The sequence below is a fragment of the Ambystoma mexicanum genome, chromosome 1p (genome assembly GCF_040938575.1).
Source record: "Ambystoma mexicanum isolate Mex_15411 chromosome 1p, UKY_AmexF1_1, whole genome shotgun sequence".
In the NCBI taxonomy this organism is placed as follows: Eukaryota; Metazoa; Chordata; class Amphibia; order Caudata; family Ambystomatidae; genus Ambystoma; species Ambystoma mexicanum.
The window spans coordinates 550026921-550043355 of record NC_090921.1 but is presented as its reverse complement, the minus strand read 5'-3'; positions in this window follow the sequence as shown (position 1 = coordinate 550043355).

Sequence of the window (16435 nt, the reverse complement as noted above, 5' to 3'; positions counted from 1 at the left end):
GTAATAGTATATTATAGGAGTGACAGCATTTGTAAAATAGCGTGCAGAAACGCAGAGCCCTGGCCACATGCAGATAGGTTTAAAAAAAAAAAACAGTATTAATATATTATAAAATGTATATATTATAATTCAGTGAAAACACTTTTTTAAAGGAACGTTATGGTTAAGTTGCACTAATAAAAACCTATGAAATTCAATGAAAAAACGTTGTTAAAGGGACGTTACGGTGAAGTTGCACTAATATAACCTATGCCATTCAATTAAAAATCTTTGTTAAAGGGACGTTATGGTTACAAGTAAAACCAAAAGCCCCCAGAAATTTGCAAATTATGGTAAACTAAGGAATCATAACTCGCGCCACCACCATGCACTGCTAAGTTTGACACCCAGGACATCAAAGATGACATCACAAATGTCATTGATGACATCACTGATGACATCACATATCTGGACCACTTGTTTTTGTTCACTAACATATATAGGCCAGATGGTTTTGTTCACTGACAGTCAGAATATTCAAATTGAAAAGTTGCTATATATCTAGGCGTTTACCTTGTCATATGTTCTTAAAGTACTTTCCTGAGGGGTTGGGCTCAGCTCATGGTGCACATACATGGGGAAATAAGAAGGCCTCAAAAACACAATTTATTTGTATACATGAAGATAAAGTTGAATGTTATTTACATTTTCTGATGATGCTGTTTCTGTCTTCCTTCCTTTAGTTTCCCTGTATGTGCCTCTGATTAGTATGCACTGTGGATCTTCAGATGTGTTGTTTGTACTAGCACATGTGTTGTAAGTCTTGAATTGTTAGCTAGTTATTACATGTTTAACATTACTCAAAGCTCTGATAAGGTAGGATTTATTATTGTACCATCAGAAATTACTGGATTATACATTTTGTACTTTTATGGTGAATTCTGCAGTCATTGCTTATGTTTATATATGATTAGGTTTCTGTATTAACAACAACACTCCAATACAATGATTTTAGATGAGTACATTCTTTGATAGAATAACCCTTTAAGTGCCATGGGTATTTCCCCCCAGTGCCAAGGCCTTTTCTGGTGATTTCGGTATGTGGTCATTCAATGTCTTGTAACTTTTTTGTTACATGGAATATCTTGGACAAATGTGGCCCCTTTTTTTCCCCACATGTAGGCAGTCGTAATGCCAGGAATCTTAGGTTGCTGTAGGGGGGTAGAGAAAATAACCACAAAGGGCAAAAATGTTTGTGTTTTTTTCAAAAAATGCTAATAAAATGATGTACAAAGAAGCCTGTGTTTTTTTCCTTGTAAGAGCTAGGAACAAATGGTTTGCTGTGCTGAATTCTACTGGCTTTCAAGAATAGGTTGAGTGGAAATGAAAAAAACATTATTTCGATGTGGTTATCAACCATTTTGTGAGAGGTAGGCGATTTTGGCCATTTTTGCCAATTGGACATGCATGGACGGAATGGAAGAAAAGGGTAGGAAAGCCGAATTGGAGGACATAAAGGCATACATTTCTGAAAAGTAGACAAAATTCCAAGTTTAGGAAGGGTGATTTGCACAGGTCGGGCAACAACTAGTTCGGGGAAAATGCCATAGATTGGGGAAAAAGCGGGAAAATGACAGAAAAAAAGGTATGTGGTGGACATGGTTGGCTTGGTACGGCATTGGCTTCTATGAATTTTGAGAAAAACAATGCTCCGCTACATTCCCCCGACTCTTGCAGTTAGGAAAGCACACATTTTTTGTAGTGTTTCACAAAACAAGCAATAACACAAGCAAAACACTGAGCCATGGTACACAGGAGTTTTATGCCTACGGCCTGAACAGATGTACTTAGCATGTGTAAATCAGGAAAACCAATGTGGTGAGGAACAGCAAGCATACATTTTTTGAAAGAGCACAGGCAGACCTTTTCAAGGGTAGGTGACTTGTGCAGGTTCCAAAAGTGTATGGTGCCTAAAGCAGTGACTAAATGTAGGGCACATTTGGGAAATGAAAGGGTTGTGTAACAAAGGGCACCAGCAAATGGGTCAAAAGGTTATGAAAACAACAGAAACGCAACAAATGTCATATCTTCCTGCGTTCCCACTCGTGTCCTGATGAAAACGGTACCCCACATGTGTGGTTGCACCTACGCCAAGGGGAAAGCCAAGCACACCTCTAACCCCAAGTCTTTTCCGACATCTGAATTTCACGATTTTTCCAGACAGTGACACCATAAAGATATGGGCCTCGGGTGTCCAAGGCACCAAGGAAAACAGGAAACCCCATGCATTTCCGAAAAGAGGACACCCGTGGGAATCTGCAGAGGTCTGACTTGCGCAAATAGGCCCAGAATTTATTACCCAGAAACCACAGCAAAGTCCAAAATGTGGCAAATAAAATGCATTTTCCGCATATTTCACTCGGCCCACCCACCGAAACACGCCGCCAATAACACATGGCGTACCGTCCCGCGTTCCCACAGGTGTCCAGATGAAAATGGTACCTCACATGTGTGGGTTCACCTACCTAGGCGCCAAGGGGAAAGCCTAAAAGACCCCTACCTCCAAGTCTGTTCTGACAGCTGAATTTCACACTTTTTCCATTTGGGCACACCATACAGATATGGCCCTAGGCTGTCCATGCCACCAAGGAAAACAGGGAACCCCATGCATTTCCGAAAAGAGGGCACCCGTGGGAATCCGCAGAGGTCTGACTTGCAAAAATCTGCCCAGTATGTATTACCCAGAAACCTTGGCAAAATCCGAAATGTGGCAAAAAAAACGCATTTTTCGCACATTTCACTCGGCTCACCCAACGAAACACGCCGCCAACAACACATGGCCTAGCATCCTGCCTTCCCACAGGAGTCCCAATGAAAACAGTATCTCACATGTGAGGGTGCACCTACCCGGGCACCAAGGAGTAAGCCTAAAAGACCCCTACCTCCAAGTCTGTTCTGACAGCTGAATTTCACACTTTTTCCAGACGGGCACACCATAGAGATATGTTCCTAGGGTGTCCAAGCCACCAAGGAAAACAGGGAACCCCATGCATTTCCGAAAAGAGGACAAACGTGGGAATCAGCAAGGTCTGACTTGCGCAAATTGTCCCAGAATGTATTACCCAGAAACTCCAGCAAAGTCCAAAATGTGGCGAAAAAAATTTCATTTTTCGCACATTTCACTCGGCTCACCCACAGAAACACGCCGCCAACAACACATGGCCTACCGTCCCGCGTTTCCAAAGGTGCCCCAATGAATACGGTACCTCACATGTGTGGGTGCACATACCTGGGCGCCAAGGGGAAAGGCTAAAAGACCCCTGCCCCAAGTCTGTTCTGACAGCTGAATTTCACACATTTTCCAGACAGGCACACCATACAGATATGGGCCTAGGGTGTCCAAGCCACCAAGGAAAACAGGGACCCCATGCATTTCTGAAAAGAGGACACCGGTGGAAATCTGCAGAGGTTTGACTTGCGCTAATCAGCCCAGAATTTATTTCCCAGAAACCCCAGCACAATGTGATATTTGGTGGGGAAAAAACACAGCCCAAACCTCACTGCCCCACCCACTGGGGGCCTGTCCCACAATGTTTGGGGGCCATCTCCCCCATCACCCCAAATAATGGCCAGATTTCCAACAAATTCACAAAAGCAAGCTTTCGGGACCAAGTCGCCGCTCCTGCTGCAAATTTGGAGAAAATCCGCCCAGCGGTTTGGGCTGTCGGCGTGAGCAAAGTTGTTCTCCATTCAGTACATGTGAAAAAATGTAATTTTTTGACCCCCCCCATAACTTTGACCCCCCTTGACCAAACCTCACCTTGCAAAAAGATTTAGAGTGGGCCATATAATTCTTTTGCAAAGTTTGGTGAGGATTCGTCAAGGGGGAGCGAAGATATAAGCTGCGCAAAAAGTGCTCCTCCTATGGGTTTACCAACTTAACCATAACTACATGGCCACTACTGCAGGCCATGTCATATATAATCATTTAATACATATATATTATAATCTGTTTTAATTAAGGTAATCTATTTTAATTAAGGAAAAGAACGTTTCATCTAAGTTACAAGAATTGTACATTAAAAACAGTAGGGACAAACAACTTTATTTTACGTTCAAACATTGCTGAAAACCATGGAACGGAGCCACTTAAAAAAAAAAAACACAGAGTACCCAACCAGCAGCCAAAAGGGGTGAAGGTGGTGGCGTGGAATGGAACCGAAGGAGAAATCCTTCTATCGCCAAAACCACCAAAGAAGAGCAAAACGTGTCGAAAGAGGGACATGGGAGGAACCAGAGAATCATCCTGATTGACCACAGAGAAGAGAAAGAAAACACAGACCCGGTGATGCGGAACCCCTTCAATGCTTATACAGGGGAGAGCAGGAGACAAGGGCTAGCAAGGGTTAAAGAGTGAAGATCACTCTGGGACCCTGCATACTCGTCTCAGTAATTGTCCAAAGTATATGAAGACGGAAAATCACTCATGGACCCTGCATACTCGTCCCAGTAATTGTCAAAAGTATAGGAAGAGTGAAGATCACTCAGGGACCCTGCATCCTCGTCCCAGTGAATGGCAAAAGTAATTTATGAGTGAAGATCACTCCGGGACACTACATCCTCGTCCCAATGATTTCCAAAAGTGTGTGAAGAGTGAAGATCATTAAAAGGGCAGAAATACTTGTCCCAGTGAGTGGCCAAAGTATAGTAACTACCTTTAGATACATGATACCTACTACTATGAATGGCAAGACTGTAAGAGGAATAAGAATCAAAGACATTCTTTGTTTATAGATCCTGAGAAGAAGACACTAATTTGGAGAAAGATGGGGAACAAATACCCAAAGGTCTGGGAAGACCCATTGAAAGAACTAAAGGAATTGCAAGAGACTATTTTAAGATATCCTATTGAAGAGACCTGTGCTTAGAATCATCCGACAAGAGAAGGAAGTCATTCTCTTGGCCTTTTTGTTTTTTGTTAATAGTGGTAGGGTCAGTTTAGGCCAATTCTGAAAGAGGACAGACTTTTATCATACGACGAGCAATCTAGTTTAGTTGTGTTAGGTAGGGCATTCCATAGAATAGGGTTAGTGAGGCATGTTCATTATTATTTTTAAAAAATCAAGCTGAACATGGCTCATGACAGTCCGTCTCCTCCTTCTGACGTACCACACAGTTTACAGCATATGATCCCATACTGACTTCCCCCTTCTATCTAATCACCTTGTACACAGCATGGCCAGAATATACTCTCACCTCCCCCCTTCCACGAACTATACTAACACCTTCCTATGTCATCAAAATAAAACAGTCTACACCATGTTAGGAGGCAAAGCCTCTGCTAAGCTTAGCACCATCTTCCAAGTCTGCCTCAGGAATGGTCAATGGCCTTTCCAATGCACAACAGAGGACATACAAGGTGGCCATCTACAGGAGAACCAGCTTCACATTCAATCATGTTTCTCAGTCCCCTGGAGGGCCTTTGTACCTGGATGGGTATGCATCTTGGAGTGTACTGTAAATGTTCTGAATTTCCCAGGCTGAGTTTGTAACCAAACAGATTTGAAATCACAGAGAAATCCCCAAAACAGCAAAAGAATGACTGGTCCCTCGGTTCCCTGTCAACATGGGTTATGGGTAGCCATTCTTGGGAAACAGGCTGCATAAACCACACATGAAGGAGAATCCATTCTTTTCAATGAGAATTCCGAAGAACTCAGAGATGGCTTTCACAACTCTGGCTTTTCATCTGATCGTTGAGGAGAATGTTTGCTATGTTTTTGGACTTTTAAAGACGTTTTGAAAGACTTATGCAACTTGTATTTCCTTTCTGGCTGTATCTCCAAGATCTTAACCCAGAGCTCATGAGAGGACGGTCTTCAGTTCAGAACCTGAGCTGGCCTCTTTCATTTTCATTTCTTTTATTCCTTAAATCTAGTAATTCCAGATGTTATCTCAGTAGATGTGAACGTGTAGTGGCGAGGAGTGAGAGATCAGGATCCGTCAACGCCAGCTCCACTGGGGCAGCGCTGACACGTCACAGAGCACTCACTTCCACCCGCTCTATAATATAAGTAGTAGTCATTGCAAGGCATGAATTGTGCATTCTTTGCAGTGGCTACTGAAGCTGAAAGTGAGGCGAGGCAAACATTGCTTGTCAACATCTTTCTAATCCCTAAGCTGGGGATCAGAAAGAGGTCATCAAAACAACACCTGCAATGCACTTCCAGTTCCTGCTTCTTGGGTGGCACTGAGAGCCCAGAGGTGAGGTTCTTCAGTGTGCCTGTGGATGGGGGAGGGTATGCTTAAAAAGAAAATAGTGCGTGTGTATGTGTGCTTGTCTGCGTGTCTGTGTGCATATGAGGGCGTGGGTATGGGGCCCGGTGAATGCAAGTAGAATGAATATGTGTAAAAATGGGGTAGGGGGCACTGATGAATGTATGTCAATGCAGAATTGAGGAAGGGGCGGGTTACTCAGAGGAATGAGTGTGGAGCATGGGGGGTGGTGAAGGAGTAAGGCACACTGAACTGGTGTGGTATTAGAAGCAAAGCCATAGTGAGTTTTTAGCATAGGGATACTGCACTACCAGCATGGAGATAATTTCTTACAGCAAGACAGCATTTTCTACTGGCATTATAGGTAAAACCAACACAACACGTGTTCTTGTGTTGCCAGACTTGCATACATTGGTGAAGTTAGCATGTTTTATTAGCATGGCATTGCATTTTGTGCTGCCATTATGGACAAAGCCAATATGAGAACTGTCAGAATATGGTCATACTGGCCACCATTGGTACAGTCATTGTGGCTGTGTTTTCCACAGTGATATGGTACTTTTTCTGGCATTATGAGCAAAGCCAACATGATGGCCATACTGGCCTACATTGATTCAGTCAGAATGGACATGTTTTCTTACAGTGGCATGTGATTTTGCTATTGCCAATATGGGCAGATCCACAGGATGAATATTCGTGCATGTAATATGCAGAAAAACTATCTGGGTGAATCAGTTTAAGAAGCAAACAATTTATTCATGTTAATCCTATGATAAAATAGCCAACATGTTCCTCAAAACGGAAACACACAGTAGAGAAGTGCTTTAAAGCAATGAAACCAAGCATATGAAAATAACATCAATGAAATTTTACAGACATACCTCAACCCCTCCATCACTCTTCAACATACACATATCCTCATCTCAGAAATAGAAACACACAATAAAAAACTAAGTGAGGATTAAAACAAATTGTCATCAATTGTACACATTTTTTGGGAGAGATGGACAAATATTATTCCTTCACGCAGCCATCTTCTTTCCAATGTTCCAAGATTCAATAACCAAACCGGTATCGACGCGTAAAAGATTTATAACGTCTTCATCATGGGACTGAATACGTAAAAGGCCAAGCATACTATTTCACCTGTGAAGATCTCAAAAACGGCGATGAGTGCCTCAGCCTGGAATCTGCTCTTCGTGCATGCGTCTTCAATGGGAAGGAATTCACTCAAGAACTTATCATTACTCCCGTACATATAACAGTATAGAGCCTGTTCCACATGCACAAGTCCTCAATAGGAAAGGGTTAATGTTGTACTTTGTACAGCTGCCACATGTAAGAATCGAACATGTGTTGGTTTCGATGTGGGGCAATGCTCTGTAACTTCTCTGTAGTTCTCCCTAACTGCATCGGCATCCTGGCCTACATTGGTGCAGCCAGTATGCACATGTTTACATGTTTTCATACAGTGGCATGGAATTTTTTACTAGCACTATGGGTAAAGCCAAACTGAGTGTTCCTACATTACAATAGTGGACTAATGGGCATAGCCCACAGAAATGTTTTCTTAAAGTCATACAGCATTATTTCACTTTTTGATTAAATATTGGACTTTGAAAACGAATGCATTGTTCCATCTGCACATAATACTGTCATGGGACCAGACAGAATGGACATGTTTTCTTGATGTGCCATGTCATTATTAGTGGCATTAAGAGTGCATCCAAAGTGAGAGGTCTGACGTGGGCATCATGTAATGGACATAGTTAGCATGCACATATTTTCTTGATGTGAAATTGCATTATTGGTGGCATTAAGAGCAAATCATCCAAAGTGAGGGTTTTAGAAGGGCTACCGGCACCTAAGGGCACAGCCAGCATGAAAATGTCTTTTAACAGTGGCAGAACACTGGAATAGGTTTTGTGCAAAGGCTTCCACAACATTTCTGGAAAATGCTCCCATGTCTAGTTCGTTATCTGGCATCTACTGGATTTTTTCCGGTGTTGACTTCCAGAGCCACTTGTAAACTTGTATGGTTCCTGACACCATTAGTTGGTTGGAGCTCACTTGCACACATTATTGGAAAACATTTACAGTCTTCAAATTAAAAATGTCCCATGCAGCCACAGAATGCTGGTGCCCTCTCAGGGGTCACTTTCTCCCCTGGCACCAAAACATGCCCCCTCTACTGTGAACCTGATGAAAAGCCAAGGCAATAGGAAGCAATAGGGAGCTGTGATTACACTTTCATAGGAAATAGTAAGTGTCTCTCATGACCCTTTAGTAACTTTGTGCTTCATCCCCTATTACACTGGACACCCGGATGACCAGACTACCATGACTGGTTGTCTTTTAGCCTGCCCTGAGTATACCGTAGCATAATATTGATTAGGTTATTTAGAGTTTATTGGGGAAGCTATGGGACCATCATTGTTCTGCCCCAAAGAAACTATGCCTCCTGCCAGCATTTGCAGGGAGTACATGACTGCCCCACGTCAAAGAATGCCACTGCAGGTAGGTAGATCCATTTTGGAAGAGCAAACATATTTCTTCTCTGAGAGACAGTTTGAAAATATTCGTTTTTCAATAGAGAGATCCCAGATAATCGTAGCTAAGAGCAATGATTATTACATTGTATGTGTGGTGAGTCCAAGCACTGCCATCATCGAGACGACGACACGGTGAATACTGTGTCCACTAGGCTTGCATGGGCTTGCTTCTGTGGGAAGAGAGAGAGAAACCTGCAAGAGTTCGAGCTCTATGGGTGGTAGAGGCCCAGGGAGACTTCCCGAACAGAGTTGCCTGAGAGGTGGACGGTAGGTACAGTAGGATCATCTTAAGGCTGAAGCAGGCCTAGACTTTCAAAATGGTGCTTCAAGCTGCCGCAGCACTGGTGCTGAACTACACGAAGGCGGTCATGAGGTCATATCAGGTGGGACATTAGGTGAGACATAATTATGGACCACATGGGAGACATCTTCATGGGTCCAGTGTGAGAGAAATGGCGTGCTAAATGAGAAGGGATTTTAGTACTCTCGGATTTCTGTAGCACATTCATATTTCTAAAGCACAACGGTCTCACACTCAGGAGTATCTTGGCCTTGAGCAGACAAGTAACAGAAGTTTGTATTGTTACCCAACTCAATACTACCCATTCATAAACCCCAGAAGGAGGAGAGGCTGGCTGGACCCACGGGCATTAACCACGGAATGCATTAACTCACTGAGCTACCTTCCCAGGTGGGAACTGTAAATAGGAAGTTAACCATCATCGTTATCAGAGAGCGAGATCAGGGCGCCCACAACAGTAGGGACAACACAGCTCCCAAGTATGGATGATGCCAGGACCCTGTGCACGGTCTGCAGGCTTCAGCATAGAACACCACAGGATTGAAGGTCAAAGGAAGGTTAAACTCCCAGTGTGCAAGGTCAGATTAACCATTAAAAGCAAGTTCTGGAGGTGGAAGACAGGGTGAAAGCCCCAGAAAGCAACCAGCAATCGGCAGACATCATGGAAGTCAAGCTGGAAATGAGAACTAAGGAGCTGGAAAAGAAATAAAGAGAAGCCAGAAGCAAGTCATAGATGTCGAAAACAGAAAGCATAGAAACAACCTCCAGATATGTGGGCTCCCCTGTAAATATGGCAAATCGCACAAGGATCTGGAGTTTCTTCTAGGACAACTGCCGAAGAGGTTGCTGGGCCCCAGGGACAATAGGGAGATTGTTTTAGGCAGAGTGCGCAGGTGCTGCGAGATGCCATTATTATTGTGATAAAGAAAAGGTACTGCAGAAAGCCAGAGAAGTTGATACAATGGAATGGAAGGGAGACTGAGTGAGAATATACCGGGATCTGTCTTCCTACACCATGGATCAAAGGCGTAAGTGCAGGTCATTAACGACATGGCTTCCGGCGGAGGGGCTAAGGTAGCGTTGGAGAGTGGCTTATGCCAGCTCCTTTGAGTATAAAGGTGAAGAATACAACGTAGGAAAGGGGGAGGAGGCAGACCAACTACTCCAAATGTTGCATCCCACGATCGAGAAGGACAGCACCAATAACGGCCACGTTTTAAGAATGCTTTTGCTCAGTCTGGAGGGCGCAGGAAGGACAGCAGCTCTAGGAAGTCTAGAAAGATCCGCGCCTCGCAGTCGAAAACGCCAAGATGAGATAATAGTCGCACTGAATGTGAGGTGAAGGTTCTGAGGGGTTGCTGGTAATATTTATTACAAGTATTACATAGTGCATTTTCTGCCGGAAAAGGAGTGTTTGTTATATTAGTGGGGTGGGATTTCCTGGGCGTCTCAGCATTGCTTTGTTGTTTTCCCCAATTGGGTATAGGTTAATATGGGTTTTGAGAAGGGGGGTGGGAGGGGCTTTCAGAGGAGGGGTGTATTAGTCACGCAAGGTGATACAAGGTATTTATTTATTGGGTATTTATAATGCACCTATACAATGTGTTTCAATGCGCAACAAGACGGGGGGGGGCAGGGATGACAAAAACAAAAACGGTCCTGCTAGGCCTTGTGGCATTCGGATCGTGCAAGTGCAGGAACAAGAAGTGTGGTGGAGAGGGGAGAGAGGGAGTGCCGTTGAGTTAAGCGAGTTAAGCGAGTGTCATTGGAGGCCAGGTGAACGGAGCCAGGGGAAAGAAGAGAGTGCAGATGAATGGTCAACGTGCTAAGTGCGAGGAACGGGGCAGGAAAGGCTGAAGGGGTGCAGGCCCACCCCGGCTAGCGCAGGGGAGGGAACATGGAAGGGCAAGTGCAGGTTGGGGGCCTGAGGGAAGACAAAGTGGAGGGGTACACTTGTCGTGGAGGGCCTGGTGCCCGGTAAGAATCTGAAGGAACCAGTCAGTCAGTCAAGAGGCAGAGGGGACATTAGCTGGGGAGGGGGACAGGGAAGGAGGAAGAAAAAAGGAGGGTCTTGAGAAGTTTCCAGAACTTAAGGTGTTCCAGCTCAAGTCTAAGGGGGCAGGGAGGCAATTCCAGAGGGAGGCACCTGTGGAGGAGAGAGATCTACCCTCCACTCTCTGCTTGGAAAAGCATCTGATCTTAAGAGAGTTGGAGCTAGAAGCCCGAAGGGCTCTAGCAAGGAGGTATTTAGAGAGAGGGGGTTGGATTTAGTGGGGTCCCAGGCCCCAGAAACCCTGCAGAGTGTCTTGGACTTGATCCTCGCAGCAAACGGGAGTCAGTGGAGTGATTCTGCCTGACCCATGGTTTGGGACATGCCAGGTTAATGGCTCGGGTATAAGTCTATTTCCTGTCACGGTGTAGGAAAGTGTTTGTGTTGGAAAAGGGTGGGGGGTAGATCTTCTGAATATCCTATGGGGTAGGATGGGGTAAAGGTGTTATAGGGAAGGGGTACCATGTCTCACCCGTCAGTGTCCTACTTCCACTCCCCGATGACCCCTCATCCAGGTGATCCTTCTAACTGGTCCACCCCCAGGAACTGGATCCAATAGCGATGGGCGTGTCCTGGCCACCTGGATGACAGATCCCCGGGGACTAGTGGGGGAGACACCTTCAGGTTTCTCACATCTTCAAGAGAACTTGACTAAATTTGTTTAGTTACAAGCAAGAGCACCTTTACCACACAATTGGGATGGGAAGAAAATCTAAAAAAGAATTCTGGGACCTCTGCTGATAGGTTAGCTAGAGGCACCATACCAGCTACTCAATCTTGTCCAGGGAGTCACCTCTATATACATAAACAGAGGGCTTTCGAAAAGAATAGGCCAAACCAGTAACTTCTATTGGCAAAGGTTAAGGGCCATTGCATTAAATCCTGGAGAAACCCCCCTTGAAATGGGAGAACAAATTAAAAACACAATCGCTCTTTGGATTAATAACAAAACAATGGAAGAATTGGTAGAAATGATCACTTTAGAACTATTTACCGATTCTTTACCCCATTTTTGCAAAAGGCAGTAACATAACTAAATCAACCTACTCTAGCCATGGCCATTGAGACTGCCCAAAACCCCTCGGACGCATCCAAACACGTCCACTCGGTACATTGAGGTGAGGAACAGAAATATCACAAACCTACTCACCGGCCCCAACCTCAGGTAATAGATAAGAGAGGAGGGTCATATAAAAACACGTAATGGATACTGAAAGAAAGAATGGAAGTTAAAAGACCTGACCCAGCAGTAGACAAGAAAGTAAAAGGGAAGAACCTAAAGGAATCAAACCACCTCCTCTTATCTGCTTTTCCTGTAGAGAAAGTGACCATTTGGCCTGACACTGTCCGACATTTTTTAAAGAAGAACCCATGGAAATAGGTTGTTTAAAAGGGGAAAAGTGGGAAGAACCCGAAGAAGATCTGAAAATCTTCAACATATGTTTATGTCAGTCCTCTGCTGATTTTACATGTGAGAAGGCCTGGGTAAATGGGAAACAAGTAAAAGCATTAATTGACTCACGTAGCAAGCAAACGGCCATAAGGGCCGATTTGATAACAACAACAGACCTCGAGAACACCACCCTAGTTACAGTTACCTGTGTACACGGGGATAACGAAATATACCCTAAGATACCCATGTACATTAACATCAGGGGTGAGTCATGTCTGATATCATCAGCCATCGTTCCTGGACTACCCATAGAAGTCCAGCCTTCTCCACTCTTTTGCAGGAATCCCCAACTCCACAGAGGGGATTTATCCCTCAAGAATACTGGCTCTATAATTGTTATTTCCCAAACTCTCCAAAATGAGTCCTTGGATATATCTTGTTCTTGTTCTTTCCCAGGTCTTCAAATTGAAGGCCCTGGACAAAGACCAACTACATCCACCTCTCATAGGGGAAGGGTATGTGAGAAACCTGAAAGTGTCTCACCCGCTAGTCCACGGGGATCTGTCACTCAGGTGGCCGGGACACAGCCATCGCTTTTGGATCCAGTTTCTAGGGGTGGACCAGTGTGGGAGAATAACCTGGGTGAGGGGTCTTCGGGGAGTGGGAGTGGGACACCAGATGGTGAGACGCCGTTTCCCCTTCCATGTAACACCTTTACTCCATCCTACCAAGTAGGATGTTTAGGAACTCAAATCACTCCCCAGCTCCTTCACAACACAAACACTTTCTGACGGACAGTTTGCTATGAGAGAAAACGGACTAACACTTGACCCATATACCTGACATGTCACAATACAATCAGTCATGCAGGGCCAGACAATTACTGACCATCACAAACATCTGACTTCCATTACACTTCCCCAAATGGATAAAAGGCGCAGCACGAGAGCACACTCTGAGCAAGGCAAAGCACACAAGGAAACAGCAGTTCCAAGATGGCAGTTTAACACAAGGAGAAAGATGGCAAAACAGAAGGGGATTGCAAGAGGGAAGTGCCCTTGACCTTTTCCATGAGGAACCATTACTTTCACAAACCATTGAGAATAGAAAGTGTAAAACCAGGAAACCAGGCTGAAGAATCCTGCATTGTGTGTCAGAGGTACCTGGGGCCCTCCTGCTTCCATAATCGAGGCGTGGAGAATCGTTTTCCACTGTGGTACTGTCCTTGGCTCCTACAACAAAGCAACGTCAGTGAAAACAACACAGCCGTTGAGTTGGGGATACTCATACCCGACCGGTCTGTGGTGAAACCAAGATTGCAAGCAGAAACATTGTATGGTGAGCGCTGAAGCAAACAGAGTATGAAACGCATGGGTTAACCAACGCAAGTTAAAATTGAACAACACATGAGTGATCATTGAAAGGTCTCTGTAAGGAATTCAACTGAGAGTTGAGAAAGGTGAAAGAGTGGCAAAGAACTGTACATCAAAGTGGTCCTGCGACGGGTCAAGCAAAATCCTGTGCACAATTGAAAGTCTTTGATTTTGATACAAAATAGAGAAAGTTGGTCCGAGCCCAAATGATGGAGAACAATTGAAAGCTTTTGGACTAAAGCAAGTTTGTGTTAAAGTGAATTATATTGGTCCGAGCCAGGCGGAGGGAGACTGATTGAACATTGTGTTAAAATGGATCTGAGTCTAGCTGAGGGGGATCCGGGTGGATAGTGAATTACCTGAGAAATTGGACAAATACAAATCCTACACGAAGTTTGTATTAAAGGGGATCTGAGTCCAGCTGAGGGGGATTCAAGGTGAATAGTGAATCACCTGAGAAATTGAGTAGGTGTGAAATTCCAACAGGAAATAACTACTTGTTTGTTCGTCGGTTCAGACCCTCTGCAAGAAGAGACTTTGGAAGGCAAAGAGACTTGGGCGCAAAAGTCCCTGATGCTAAAGTTTGCACTGCACCCTCATGCTAGAGAAGCCAGAGACTGTGCTAAACTCGGGTGTACCACATTATCCCGTGCTGAAAACGTGGGGCGGCCAATGACCTGAACATCCTGACATATAATTTCTTGAACACTTCTTTCTTTTACGTAACATAGTTTCCCACACTATCTTTATTCAGAGGTAAGGATTGGCAATGGGTTTATTAGTATTGGCCCTTTTATTTTGGTAAGACACCACTAGGACTACGTTATTGTTATTTGATGGTCGTAGCTTGCTCCAATCTGTAGATTGAGGATTAGAAGGATGTTTTTCAAACCCTTTTACAGTGGGGAGATAATCTCTATAGAGGGTTGACTACCATTGAAACAGTGCATATTCAAACCACGGATACTAAAGGCCCACTTGCGAGATTATATAGGGAATACATTCTAGCAGAACCTAAAGACCAGGTAGTTGCTAGGGAACAATGGGCAAAAGATCTCACCATGGAGATATCTGATGAGTTATGGGCCAGGATCTGCAGGATGGTGCCTGACTCAATGGTCACTTTACAGTACAGGATGCAGGCTCTCAAGTTGATACATAGGTGGCCATACTCACCTGCTAAATTAGCAAAGAAGTGCATGGGCGTGGATTCCTATTGCTGGAGATGTGGGCAGGTAGGCAGAGACTACTACCATATGTGGTGGAGCTGTACACATACACAGAGATACTGGGAGGATCTCCTTTCCTGGATTAAGGGGATACATGGGATAAGAAGGAGGCTCTGGCTGAAGCTGGTGCTTTTTGGGATAGTTCATGGGGAGAATGAAGAGAAGGACCTAGGTCATATGGTGCGAATTCTGCTGTATTGCACAATTCTGGAAATGAAACAAGGTCCCCACGGAGAGGGTGTGGATCCAAAGGTGCAAGCTATTTATGATATGGAGTATCTAACGCACCTCATGGATGAATCAAGAACAGAGATTGAGGCAGCATGGTTTTCCCTCTTCAATAAATATGGAAGTTAGCCTGCTGCATCATTGGAGCCACACTGTGATGCTTGGTTTTGTTATAGGTGTAAATACATTTGCGACAATAGAGATGCGTGGGGGGCTGCAGAGGGGTGTACGGTTCAAATGTGGGGCATGATATTGGTTGTTACATGTTGAAAGTATATTGTTCTTATGTTTTCATGCAGTGAAGTGTTTTGTATGTACCATTATAAGATAAACGACAATAAACTTTGAACCTGAGAAATAAAAAGCAAGTTCGTGCGTGAGGGTGGCCCAAATAAGGGACATCGCCCTGGACACTGGCTTTGAGGGACTTTCCCACAGAGTCCATCTTTCCACCAGGCACATTCCACAATTGGTAAATGATATTATGTGTGTGGCACTATGTTCAGGAACACATTGGGCCTCATTACAGGTCCAGCGGTAACCCTGCCGGTGATACCGGCGGGTTGCCGCCAGACCCGTAAAGAATTACCGGCGCCTAACTTCCCGGTAACACCAGGGTAGTACAACCCTGGCGGCTGCGAAGTCAGGCGCTAGTAATTCTGTTGATCCCCATTCCCATGGAGTCCTTTAGGACTCCATAGCATGGAGTGGGGACAACGGAAGCAACAGCACCCTTAATAACAGTGCCAGTGCTTCCATGATGGCTTGACTACCGTGGCTGCTGTGTCCAGCAGGGTCTGCCCTGTCAGGCACAGCGGCACCGGCAGGCTAACCCGTAGTGTGCCAGTCCAAAAAAATGGTGCCGGTATGCTTACCGTTGTTTCCGAACCGGCACACTTGTAATGAGGCCCCTTGTCAACCACAGAGTGTCACCAGTAATGCTGGGGCTGGGTGGATACGTATGGTTCTTTCAAGTGTTGGACTACAGGTCTTAAAAGTCGCGGGTTATTGGAAGTGAATGTTGCGACTGGCTGCAGAACTTATGAATATATAG